Below are 14,505 nucleotides of genomic sequence, written 5' to 3' on the forward strand. Positions count from 1 at the left end.
GTTAGTAGAGAATTGAGAGAATCGAACCTTAAACACATGAGTGATTAGAGTGTATACACTACCAGTGAGGGTTTGATGCTCAATTCCTTGTTCCCTGCTTTCATGAGCTATTTTCTTCTTGCAATTCTATTTGTACTTCATTTTTATGATTTGAATTAGTGAAATCCAGTTCATATTTATTTTTGGAGAATTTATTTACTTTTAAACCAAGTAGATAGAAACATTTTGCATATAGTTGTATTCATATAGATAGGTTGTATTTCATACATTCTACCATTCCTCTTCATTCTTTATAGTTTCTTTTGAGCTTAGCATGAGGACATGCTAATGTTTAAGTGTGGGGAGGTTGATAAACCACTATTTTATGGTTTATCTTGTTCTCAATTGAGTGGATTTTATCAACTCTTTACCCACTTATTCATACTATTTGTATGTTTTACATTTTTCTTCCTGATTATGTGCTTTGATTGAAAACATGCTTCTTTGGCCTTAAGTTCTCTATGTTTAATCCTCTCTCATTACCATTAGATACCTTGATATGTGTGTTAAGTGATTTCAGAGATTACAGGGCAGGAATGGCTTAGAGGATGGAAAGGAAGCATGCAAAAGTGGAAGGAATACAAGAAGTTGAAGGAACTGTAAAGCTGTCCAGCCTGACCTCTCTGCACTCAAACGGCTATAACTTTAGCTACAGAGGTCCAAATGACGCGGTTCCAGTTACGTTGGAAAGCTAACGTCCGGGGCTTCAATTTGATATATAATATGCCATAGTTTCTCTGACGCTAGGCGAGGCGATCACGTGCTCTATGCGGACACGTCGCAGTGACAAAAAACCAGCGTGGCAGATTTCTTCTCCAGCGATTTCTAGGCTGTTTCTGACCCAGTTCTTGGCCTAGAAAACACAGATTAGAGGCTATAAAGTAGGGGAATGCATCCATTCATAATCAAGCTTTCACATTCACAATTTTAGGAGTAGATGTAGTTTTTAGAGAGAGAGGTTCTCTCCGCTCTCTTAGGATTAGGATTTAGGATTTCTCTTAGTTTTAGGAGTGACTCTCAATCCCAGGTTCAATGTTCCTTTTATTTATTTTTCTAATTTAATTTATGAACTCTTCCATGTTACATTTGATATCTTTATTAGTGCTAATTGAGGTAATTCAGATTTATGATTGTTCTCTCTTTTATTTATTATATAAATAATTTGAATTTTTTCCTTTTTGGCTTTGGTTGAGTCGTTGGAGACACTTGAGTTATCAAACTCATTGTTGACTAAAAATTGGAATTCTTCAAGAATTAATTCGAGTTTCAATAACTCTAGCCTTTCCCAAGGAAAGACTAGGACCTGAGGAATAAAAATTAATTCATCCACTTAACTTACCTTCATAGTTAGAGGTTAACAAAGTGGGAGAAAAATCCAATTCTCATTACAATTGATAAGGATAACCAGGATAGGACTTCCAGTTCTTCATACCTTGCCAAGAAATTTTATTATTATTAATTTATTTTACTTGTTATTTAAAAATACATGTGCCCATTGCCCAAACTCCAAAACCTCAATTTATAAACTCATAACCAATAATAAAGAACATACCTCCCTACAATTTTTTGAGAAGACGACCCGAGGTTTAAATACTCGGTTATCAATTTCAAAGGGGTTTGTTACTTGTGACAACCAAAAACGTTTGTACGAAGGGATTTCTGTTGGTTTAGAGACTATATCTACAACGCGACTGTTTTTTTTATAAAATTCTTTACTGGCAAAAATCCTAACGTCACTCCTCCATCCTCGAAGTCTAACTGCCTAAGAATTTTGATAAGCCGATGGACATGAGGTACGATGGCACCAAAGACCCGCAAGAGCACATCACAGCCTTCGAGCCAAAATGAATATGGAAGGCGTGGGAGACGCGATCAAGTTCCGTGCTTTCCCTGTAACTCTAGCAGGGCGGCAATCCACTGGTTCAACTCCCTCCCACAAGGGTCTATAACCGTCTTCACAGACATCTCTCAGAAATTTCTGGCCCAATTCACCACTCGAATCGCTAAGGCAAAACACCCAATCAACCTCTTAGGGGTAACACAATAGATAGGTGAGCACACTAGAAGGTATCTAGACCATTTCAATGACAAATTGTTGGAGATTGATGGCCTCACAAACTCCTTGGTCAGTTTGTGCCTCACGAACGGCCTAGTAAATAAGGACTTCCGAAAACACTTGACTACCAAGCCTGTTTGGACAATGCAAGAGATATAGTGCATGGCAAGAGAGTATATAAATGATGAGGAGGTCAGCCAGGTGGTAGCCACTAACAAACGGCAGCTAGTCCCCCGCCCACTCGCCAGGATGTCAACCCGGAGAAGCCGAGGGACGCCCCGAGAGAAATGGCGTCGGGGATATAGCTCAAGCCTTTTTCCTAGATAGGGAAGTTCACAATTACACCCCATTGACTGCCCTGATAGTGGAAGTGTTCCAGCAAATCACGGATAGGGGCATTTTGCCTAAACCAAGGCAGTTGAAGGACTGGACGAGAGGCAATAAGAACCTCTATTGCGACTACCACAAGAGATTCAGATATAAGATGTAGGATTGCTTTGATTTGAAGGATGCCCTAGAACAAGCTATCCGGGAAGGAAAACTATGTGAGTTTTTGCGGTTCATCCGAGAGCTGAGAAGAAAGGAAAGGGAACATTCCAAGCAAGATCGTGCTCGGGTGGTCAAGCCAGCCACCCCACCCAATCGTCATATTGTCAACCCGGAGAAACTGAGGGACTCCCCGAGAGAAATGACATCCGGAAGATCGTTCAAGCCTTTTTCTTGGATAGGAAATTCACAAATTACACCCCTTAACTGCCCCGATAGTAGAAGTATTCCAACAAATCGCAAATAGGGCATTTTGCCTAAACTAAGGCAGTTGAAGGACCACACAGGAGGAAACAAGAACTTCTATTGTGACTACCATAAGGTATTTAGAGATAAGACGTAGGATTGCTTCGACATGAAAGATGCATGGAACAAGCTATTCAGGAAGGAAAACTGAGTGAATTTTCGCAGTTCATTCGGGAACCAAGGAGGAAGGAAAGGGAACGTTCTGAAGAAGTCATGCCCAGGTGGTTAAGCCGAAGCAAGACCCCCAGAGAACCTGGAATCAACCCCTATAGTGGTAGTGAATGTAGTATTTGGCAGGGATGCCCCACCAAAGTCAAAGTCTGTAGCAAGGAAAGATGCTAAGATACTGGCCGTGGCATCTGGGGAGAGGGTTCCTCCCAGAGAGCTCCCTAAAATATCATTTGGCCCGGGAGATCAGTGGTGTGACGACCTCCCAGAAGATTTGCCCATGGTTATCACGGCGAGAATCGGGACAAGCTTAGTCAAGCGGATTTTAGTCGACATAGTGGCAGACTCAAACATCATGTTTCAAAACGTGTTCGACGCCCTGGGACTGAAGGAAAGTGACCTCAAGGACCACCTTCATGGGTGACAACTACATCAAGCCCAATGGCTCCATCATTCTGCCGATCTTTGTGGGTTTCGGAGCAAGTAAAAAATCTGCATTGGCTGAGTTCGTAGTCTTGAGAGACTCTACGATCTACAACGTCATCCTTCGGAGAAGAATAATCAACGACCTACTTGCAGTCATTTGTATGACAATAAAGTTTGTAACAAATGATGGGTCTGTAGGGATGATTCGAGGAGACCTGGAGATGGTTGTCGCTTACGAGAACGCTAGCTTGTCTTTATGAAAGAGGTCCAAGAAAGCAGCCGGTGTGTTCTTGGCAGACATGGATGCTAGGATTGATGAGCAGCCAAGGCCCGATCCCCAAGGCGACCTGGAAAAGTTTCGGGTAGGGGAGACAGAAGACAAGTTCACATTCGGGAATCATAACCTACCCTACGAAGTAAAATGACCTCTGATCGAAGCCATCTGAGCTAACAGAGACATTTTTGCTTGGACTCCAGTCGACATGCCTGGGGTAAACCCAGATTTCATGTCCCACCAGCTGGCTATGAGACCGGAGGTGCAGCCTATCGTGCAGAGGAGGAGGAAAATGTCGTCGAAAAGGGCAAACAAAATAGCCAAGCAAACGACTAGTTTATTGGAATCCGGTTACATCATGGAACTAGACTACTCTACTTGGATCTCAAATGTGGTTCTCGTGAAAAATGCAAACATAAAATGGAGAATATGCGTGGACTAGTCGGACCTTAATAAGGCCTGTCCAAAGGATTCATTTCCTCTCCTCAACATAGATGCCCTAGTGGACACATCGGCAGAATACAAGTTTTTTAGCTTTATGGACGCTTACTCAAGATATAATTAGATCCTGATGCACCAACCTGATAAGGAGAAGATGGAGTTCATAACGCCAGGGGGAACGTATTGTTACAAGGTCATGCTGTTCGGCCTGGAAAATGCGGGAAAAACCTACCAAAGGCTGATGAATAAAGTCTTCAAGGACCACATAGGTAGGTCGGTAGAAGTCTACGTTGACGACATGCTAATTAAAATGGTCGAGCCGGACAGTCTGGTAGCCGACTTGTAGGTCATCTTCAACTCCATTTGAAAACATAATTTGAGGTTGAATCCTTTGAAATGCTATTTTGCCATGAAAGCAGGGAAGTTCTTGGGATTCATGATCATCCAGGGGGTAGAAGCTAACCCGGACAAATACGAAGTCATCCTTCACATGACAAGTCCCTTGTGTGTAAAAGATGTGCAAAGACTCGCAGGGAAGTTGATAGCCTTATCCCGTTTCTTCGGCGCGTCGGCCGCTAAAGCATTGCCATTCTTCAACTTGATAAAAAAAGAAATGGCCTTTGAATGGGGCCCATCTTGCGATGAGGCCTTTAACTATTTTCAGAGAATCTTTTCAGAGCCACCAGTTTTCAGAAAGTCAAAAGAAGGGGAGCCCTTATACCTATATCTAGCAGTAATAGAAGAAGCTTTGGCTGCTGCGTTAGTACGAGAAGAAGGAAAACAGTAGCAACCCGTGTACTTCGTAAGAAAAGTGCTCCAAGGGGTGGAATTGAGGTACACGAGGCTGGAAAAGGTGGCTTTCGCTTTATTGGTATCCTCTTAGAGGCTAAGGCATAATTTCTAGGACCACTCGATCACGGTGAGAACCGACTAGGCGATAGAGTTGTCTCGGTACAACATTCAGTATGAGCCCCATCATGCTATCAAAGCCCAAACAATGGTCAAATTTTTGGTAGAAGTGGTCGGTAAAACACCCGAGGCCCCGGATTCACGGTGGAAGCTTCATGTTGACAGAGAATCCAACCAAGCATTTGGGGGGTTGGGATAATATTAGAAAACTCAGAAAGAGTGACTTACGAGCAATCCATTAAATTAAGGGCTTAATGCTAGCAAAATAGGTCAGAGTGGCAAGACTTGAAATCAACAGCGACTCCCAGATGGTAACAACCTAGGTGAACGGGCGTATCAAGTTCAAAATCCATTGCTGCAAAGTACTTGGAAAAAACTAGGCAATTGTGTGGGTATTTTGCAGAAGTGATTGTTCAACATGTCCCTAGGAAGAAAAACACCTGAGTCCGACCTCTTGTTGAAGTTGGCTAGCACCAAGCCCGGAGCAAAAAACCGATCTCTCATTTAGGACTTAGTGAATGAGCCATCAGTAATCCTGGGCTTAACACAGGGTTACCAGGAACCACCTTCCTGGATCGGCCCGATCCAGCGATTCCTGGTAGGAATTGAATTATCGGGGAATGCAAAAGAAGCAAAGCTCGTGAAAAGGGAAGCCGCCAAATACATAGTGGTTCAGGGGCAACTATACAAGAGAGGGCTCAATCAACCTTTACTGAAATGTTTGCAACTCGATCAGACAGAGTACGTTATGAAAGAGGTACATGAGGGATGTTGTAGGCACCACATTGAAGGGTAGTTCTTAGCCCGAAAGCACATTAGGGATGGTTATTATTAGCCCAAAAAGAGTGTTGGGATATGCTCTTAGCTCTTTCTCTTCTATCTTGAGCTCGTCGAAGGAAGGTTTGAAGAATATATCGGCCGAGCTTTCTTGATCTACCAGAGTTCTGTGGAGGTTTACATTAGCGAGTATCATTGTAATCACAACGGGATCATCATAGCCGGGGGTCACTCCTTGAGCATCCTCTTTAGGGAATAAGATTGTGGATAAGTCGGGAACTTCGAATTCTTCTCCGACTTGATAAACTTCTTTCAAATATCTTTTATGAGAAGACTTAGTTACCCCGCCTCTTGCAAAACCTCCAGCTATCATGTGAATATGTCTATTAGGGGTTTGTAGTGGCGGATCTCGTCGACCACTATCTTCATCGTAGCTCTTCCTTTTTCTCGGATTGTCCGACCTTTCTGCAAGGTATCTTTCTAACTGATCTTCTCTAGCCAGTTTTTCTATCACATTTTTTAAGTCATAGCAATTGTTGGTGGAATGTCCATATATCTTGTGATACTCACAGTATTCCGTCCGACTTCCATCTTTCTTGTTCTTGATAGGACAAGGAGGTAGTAGTTTTTCAGTATGATAGATCTCTCTGTAGATATCAACAAAGGAAACTCGCACAAGAGTATAGTTATGATAGCTTCGAGGTTTGTCCTGGTTGTACTCATCTTTTTTCTTTGTTTCCTTCTCCTTATCCCGAGCTTGACAAGAAGGATTTTGTCTTGGAGCCGGTTCTCTGAGTCAGACATTTTTCTCCTTATTGATATACTTTTCTGTCTGCTCTTGTACCTCGTGTAAGGAGGTCAAGTGTCACTTTGATATGGATTGAGAAAATGGTCTTTCTTTGAGGCCATTAACTAGCCCATTATTACTTCCTCTTGAGGTAAAATTTGAATTTCCAAGTAAGTTTTGTTCAATCTTTCCATATAAGCTCAGAGAGTTTTCCCGACCTCTTACTTGACCCCTAGGAGACTTGAATCTTTTTTACAAGATCATCGAAACAGGTTACCGACCTAGGTGGTAAACTATCAAACCACTTCATCGATGTCTTGGTTAATGTCGTCAAGAAGGCTTTGCAGCGGGTCGCATTGGACACATCAGCCAAATACATCCAACTTTTAAAGTTACTGAGATGGTGTCTTAGGTCAGTCGTTTTATCATAAAGGTCCATGTTGGCGCTTTTGAAGTTCCTAAGAACCCTAGCCCACCTAATCTCTTCTATGAACGGATCTTCTCTTCCAAAAGGACTTTCCTCTCGATCTGCATGGTTGCTCCGATTTTGAAGGTCAGCTTCTAACTTCAAAAGCTTTTCTTCTGGTTCTCTCCTTCGTCACACCTCTCTTCACAAGTCTCTTTTAACTTCTCTTTTTCGCTCTATCTCCTGCTCGAGTTGCTTTTGTCGTCCTTGGTGCCCGTGTATGAGTCCCATATTCTCTGTTGGGTGCGGGAGTTCCTTATTCTCCAGTGGATGTATCTTTGAGTTAATTCTCCTGGGTTAAGGGTTTTTCGATGTCCCATCCCCATTAGGGTCAGTTGCTCTATTTGGTTGAGGGAGTATCATGAGTGCTCGGTTGTCATTATGGTACTCTGGTTCATATTTGAAGACTGTATGTCCATCTTTGGGATAATTTCCCGCCATGCTTGGGTATGGACTTCTAGATCCCCCGTAACGGCGCCAATATTTCGAGGGTTACCTGAAATTAGGTTGCTTTTGGGACTGACGTGAGGTCCAGACTCCTTTTGGGCTTTTGTTGGTGCCGAGGTGCCGCCGTCCGAGTTCTTCGTGAGGAGGTGGGAGGTGGTACTTGCAAGAGACTCTAATACTTAAGTTAGCAATGGTTTTAAGCAGGTTTTTAGTAGATTAGATTTTAAATATATCTGAGGGTGTCATTGTGTTTATAGTAGAATTGATAACTACCTTTTAGAGTAGTTCTACTTTTGATGGTGAATAACCGTTCCTTTTGTTAAGGAGTTTTTGAGATCTCCCTTTTAGATGAGTGGGAGATATCTTAGGAGTTGGTTATTTATTCGAATAAATAGGACCATTCTCTAGTGGCTGTGTCCGATCTTTATAAGGTCAGGTGGATGTGGACCGAGTCTAATTCTTTAATTAAAATTTATTTATTTTGGATCTGACTATATTTTTGGACCAGAATATAAATAAGTATGTACAAAAAAATAGCAGATACGTACAAGGTAGTCAAAATCGCATTTCAACTCGTGGAAACGCATGATTTCATGATTTTGCGTCTTCTCTCCGTGTCAGTTTTGCTTCTCGTCCAGAACTCATCTGCATCTTATGGAATCGTCGCGCAAAAACGCAGAGCCGCCGGAATCGCCGTTTTTGCCGTGATGCTGCATTCAAGATGGAAGAAGCTCTTTTTTTGGCCCTGATTGCAGCCCAATCCAACCCAATGGCCCAATCTGAATAGAAGACTATGGAAGATGGGGAGCCCTAGCAGACTAGCAGTAAATTTTCTAATCTCTTAACCTTCCTCATCACTTTATAGGTTATCTCTATGGCAAAAATTTCAAAATTTCACCTTTCTCAAGTCTCTCAATCTCTGACTCTCTCTGAATCTATCTCTCTATCCCTCTGAAGTTTCAATTTTGCACAACCAAAATTCCCAATTTGGAGTGTCACCGACTCGCCGTAAGGTTTGCTACCATTGTTGTCAAATCAAACTGGTGGTGGCTGGATTGTGTGGGTGTCACTTTGCGGTTGTGATTTACAAGATTCTCTGGCTCTGCCTCTTTGTCTCTGGTTCTCTGACTCTACCTCTCTAGTTCTGGAATCTGGATTGTTGCTGCTCTTCTCCTGTCCTTCACTGGTAGTTCAGGTAAGTTAAAAGCTCTTTTTTAATTTTTATCCTCTTCAATGTTCAATATGTTGTTGTGCTTGTTTAGTATTGATTATGTTGCAGGTTGAATTGATATTACCTATCTTTGTTGGCTTATCGATTATATTGCAAATTGATTATATTGTTCAATTTAGAATATGGTTTTATGCGAATTATAATAGGTTTTCAAATTGAGGTTAACTTATCTGTTCATGTTTATTGCAAGTATGTATTTCATATCAATATGTATATTATATAGCTTTTGCATTGTTTATTGATTTTTCTTCTTTGAGATCCGCAATTTTAATGAACCAAAAATATTGAGATGATCATAATTTTAAGTATTCATACATCTCAAACTAGAATAAGCATACTCTGATTCTCATATAATGCACTTAGAGTTTACTACTAATAAATTAGAAAAAATCAAAATATTATATCATATAAATGTATCTTCTAATAAAAGACATCATGATCAACCATACATCTTTTAATTTCCATCTTTGTCAATAAACCATCATGATAAACCTCTCAATCTTCATTTACATCTTTAAAATTATCCTGCATAATTATATAGAAAAATAATTATAATTTGAAAAGGTAACACAAAAAAAGTAATTAACATATTAATAACACATACAATATTAGAGCAATATAGGATAATTCAAACTAATCTTCTTTTCATATCACCAAAAACATAAAATAAGAAACAAAACAATATTATGCTTGAATTAAAATTTAAATAAACCAAAGTACTGTATACCCTTTTGCTTTAAAACAACAATCACATTCAAGGGGATACTATAAGTCACCATAAAGGACATAATTAAAAAACCAACTAACACAACTTCATACTAAATGGGAACTAAAATCAGAAACTCAAGTGCATTGTGCAAGTGACAAGCAACAATAATATTTTTCTTCCTTTTTTATTTTAACATTATAAGAAGCTCAAACTTTGCCCAGTATAGATAAGGAGGCACTAAAACAGAGTATCTAATAGTATATTCAATAACACAACAACGGCCTTGGAGCAACACAAAGGCACAAAAGAAGCCACATATATTGGTCCACCCTGATAACAATAATAATAAAATTACATAATGAAAAAACAAAACCGAAAAAATCAAATCACAGCTTCCATGATCTCCTTCAATTTCAGTTCAAATTAAAAAGATTTGGCATCCTCGTAAGTTCTAACAAATAAAAATTTTAAACTCAACAGAAGATATTCAGAATCCTTATTAACAATTAACAATATATAAACAAATATTATGGAATAAGAAAAAACTGGTCATACTATATTTATGTTTGAAATATGTATTGATCCATGAGTGCTATTTGCATCAATTGGAGAGTGTTGGGCATTTTATAACAAAGCTTCAATTTCTTCCGACCTCATTCCAGGTTCAGATCGCTGAACTAGTAACTTAATCATGTTTCGCAATCCATGAAGCTCAGCCTCTTGGTGCTGCTATTTGGCCTTCATATCTCCAAGTTCAGCCTTCAAAGATGTGACTTCCTCTTGGTGTTATTGCTTGAGTTCAGAAATTTCTGCATGCTTTTTTAAGTCACTTCGTGTAACAGATCTTTCATAGCACCTAACCCGACCTGGTTGTTCTTTTCCAAATAAAGACTCAAAAGCTTCCTCATCTGTTTCACCAGTAGCTTGCCGGTTTTGGAAGTCTTCCGAATTAGAAGAAAGATTTAAAATGGAATTAGTTATCATATTCTAAATTTGATTTATAATCATCAATTCATGAGTTCACAGATTATTGTACCAAACCCCCAAATTAAAACCCTAAATCGGAACCCTACACTCTCAAATTTCAGAAACCAAATAAAAGTGGGTGCATACCTTCTCGACGATGGTGAGCGAATGAAGAGAGGCTTTCAGTTGAGCATAGCGTCTTCCTGATGTGAGCGCACAGCGAAGAAAAGCGACAATACGGTGAAGACGAGTGACGGCGTGGTGAGTAGTGAAGATGAGTGAGTGCAGAGTCTTCCTGGAGTGGTGAGTGGTGACGCCGTGAGTGGTGAGTGGTGAGTCTTCTCTGATTTGGGGTGATGAGTGGCGCGAAGAAGAAGGGAAAAGCTAACAAGGGTGAGGGTTACGTACACATTCGTTTCATTTGATTTGGCTAAGTGTTTAATTTGTATATTATTTGCTATAAAGTGAAAAAAAATGTACTAAGTATTGGACATTTGACCTGAGATACATTAGGCAACACTTTTAAAGCGCACCTGAAACCTGACAAATAGGTTACCTTCAAAAGCGCACTCCTTGGTATAAAAAGTGAACCCATAGCTCTTAAGATAAGGCTACGCTTTATAAGTGATATTTATAATTTCTAAGGAGACACTTTTCAAGTGATGTCACAAATGTGTTTCCTATTCTCCTACAAAAAAGAAACATGGAGAAAAGCGTAACCTATTCCTAGAATAGGCTACGCTTTTCAAATGTAGCCTAAAAAAAGTGTGGCTGAATATGTATTTTTCTTGTAATATATTATTGTATGATGTTTTTGCTTTATCTATTAAATAATCTTTGAATTCCTTTTTGTTTAGTTGGTTTATTTTAGATATGGAACATGAAACTCCTATTGTAAAAGTCAAGGCTCATTTGTCTTTGATATGTCTCGGTTACTTTTTAGTTAAGTATAGCTCAATCATCTTTATTTTGCATTAAAAAATAAAGTCCAATTTAGTATTTTTTGCTAAAGGTGCAATTCCATTAAGAGAAATTCTGCTGTTAGGATAGAATTTTTTATCAAGTATTAACACATAAAAGACATGAGGTGTCAAATTTAAAGGACACTATGTGAATTAAAAAGAAATAGTAAAACCTGTAAACTAAAAGATAAGCAACTCTGTCCAGATAAAAGTTCAGAATTCAGATTGATTGTGTTTTATTGAAAGAAAAATAAGAAACAACGAGAATAAGAACAAATAAGAAAAGTGCTCCATAGAAAATTTTAAAAATAATCTGAAACCTTCGATTGCACACTTGCACCAACAGATAAAAAGTGAGTGGTGATAAGATATTGTTATATTTTGTTTTACTCTATTTTGTTGATTTACTTAAAATGCTTTATTGAATTTTTTTTTTGTTGAATTTCTTTTAACTGAATGATTGAATTGTTGTTGTGCCATTGAAGACAATTTTTGAAATTTTGTTATGCTAATAATATTTTTTGTTCAAATTGAATTGTTAAACTTTGTTGTTGAACTTTAAAAAAAATTTTGCTTTGCTCTATTTTATTCTGAATTACTTAAAATGCTTTTATTGAATTTTTTTGTTGAATTTCTTTTAACTGAATGGTTGAATTATTTTTGTGGTATTGAAGACAATTCTTGAATTTTTGTTATGTTAATATTTTTTGTTCACATTGAATTGTTAAACTTTGTTGTTGAACTTGAATAGTTGTAATTGGAATTAAACATAATTTTGTAATTTTTGTTAAATTGTTAAATTTTTTATGTGATATTGAATTGACTTGTTAAATATTTGTTGTTTAATTTTTTTTAATAGAAATTGAGGCAAATTAAGCTAATACAAGTGAAAATCTATCTAACTTCTCAATTAGGAAGTACAACTAGAATTGCTATTAAAAGAAAAGTTGTTAAGAATGCTCCTTAAGAACTTCTTCAATGACCTCTTCCTCCTACTCCTAAAAATGAAGATGATAATGCGAAAGATTTTATGATTAATTAAGAATAGAAAAATTATTAAATGATTTATTTAGACTTTAGTTAATTAGTTCTTCATTGTTACTAGTTTGATTAGTTTATTTGAATATTTGATATTTAAAGTTATTTTGGTATGGTATAAATTCGTGAGTTGTGAATTTGTATTTTGGTTCGTGAATTGAGCTATAAATTTGTGTTATGACTTATGAGTTGTGACTTTTAACTTGTTATAGTAATAATATTAGTTATAGTCTTTTAGGTAATTTGGTTTATTTGAGATTTATTTTATTATTTGTGAAATAAATTTTTGTTATTAAATTTTTCATAATTTTTATATTTTACAAGTTACGTTTACGTTCCATTTTACAATTCAACGAATTACGATTTTGAATTAGGTTAACGAGTCGAGATAAAAACTATGAATTTACTACCTTGCATACATATAATGTTATAATAACTTGGTTAAAAAAAAAATTAATGGCTTAATATTTTTGAAAAGTTTTATATTTATTGCTACTTAATTAATATAAGATTTTTCGATGATATCTCTTTAAAACAAGATTTTCGATTTTAACAGAAGTTACAAATAAAGAGGATTTTATTCCATTATAGACCAAGTCCGCTTGAATTAAATCTGTCAATATTTAATAAATTCTAAATATTAAAAACTAACGAAACACGTGGAAATGCATTAATTCTTATTTTATAAGGAGCTTAATATTATTTGCTAGTTGCTACACGATTCCCCAATAGGAATGAAATTAATAAATATTACTCCGTTTTAAAATAAATATCGTTTTACTTAAAAAAATTAATGCATTTAGATAAAGAATTTATTTAGATGCGTAATTTTTCAATGAACATAAAAAGTAAAAGCGATACTTATTTTAAAAGTGAGGGAATATAATTTTTTGTTTTAGTTTCTTAAAAAAATTGTTATTCTAAGTATTAAACTACTCTTCCACTTTAATCCATAACAACAATAAAAAAGTTTCGTGTCTCATAAATTCAGTATAACAGAATATATAAATTTAATTACAATTTTAGTATTTATTATCTTATCTTATTTTTTCTTTATCTTATCTTTAGTTATTGTCATAGATTAAAGTAGAAGAGTAGTTTAATATTAAGTAATTAAAAATAATTATCTTCTATTTTGTAATGGATCCATTTTTTAAAGTGTTAGGTTTTAATCCTTGAAAATATGATAATTTGTCATAAATCCAAATCAAACAATGATAGTTGCTAGCAAAGTAGCAATCCAAACGAAATATTTTAAAAAATATTTAGACGTAGAAGAAAGTAAAAATAAAAGGGTAATATTTCCAAATACGGAAAGGGTTGAGAATATCTCAACCCTAACCCTACCCGCTCTTAACCCGCGGGTACCCGACCCTACCCGCGGGTTACAAAAAAAAAGCAACGTTATTATATAACTTGATGATAATTTAAAATAGAACTGACTTTTATGTAAAAAAAAGTTTATTAAATTATTAATTAATGATCTTCTTTTAATGACTAAAGATCTTTTGTATTTAGTGAGAAGTCTTTAGTTCAACATCCACTTAAAATATATTTTTTTATAAGTATATAACATATACATATATAGAGTGCGGGTTGGTCGGGTAGGGTTGAGGCTCAACCCGCACCCTACCCGACCCGCACGAAAACCCTACCCGCACCCTACCCTACCCGTTGCGGATCGGGTTGACAACCCTACCCGATCGGATGGGGTCGGGTTGGATACCCGCGGGTAGGGTACATATTGCCACCCCTAACAATAACGCATGATAAAATATATTTAATTTGTTTGTGTTAAAAATTATTTTTGTGAAATTATTCTTGATTTGGTCATAAATTTTTTAAAAAAATTAGTCGTTATAGTAAATTTGATACAAATTAAAAAATTTTAAAAACAAATTAATACAAAATAAAATTTGAAAATACTTTTAAAATTTTAATAATAAAAAATATATTATTATTATAAAATAACTTTATATATATTTAATTATATATTATTATATCAATAAAGATAATT

This window comes from Arachis ipaensis, chromosome B03, assembly GCF_000816755.2.
Source record: "Arachis ipaensis cultivar K30076 chromosome B03, Araip1.1, whole genome shotgun sequence".
In the NCBI taxonomy this organism is placed as follows: domain Eukaryota; kingdom Viridiplantae; phylum Streptophyta; class Magnoliopsida; order Fabales; family Fabaceae; genus Arachis; species Arachis ipaensis.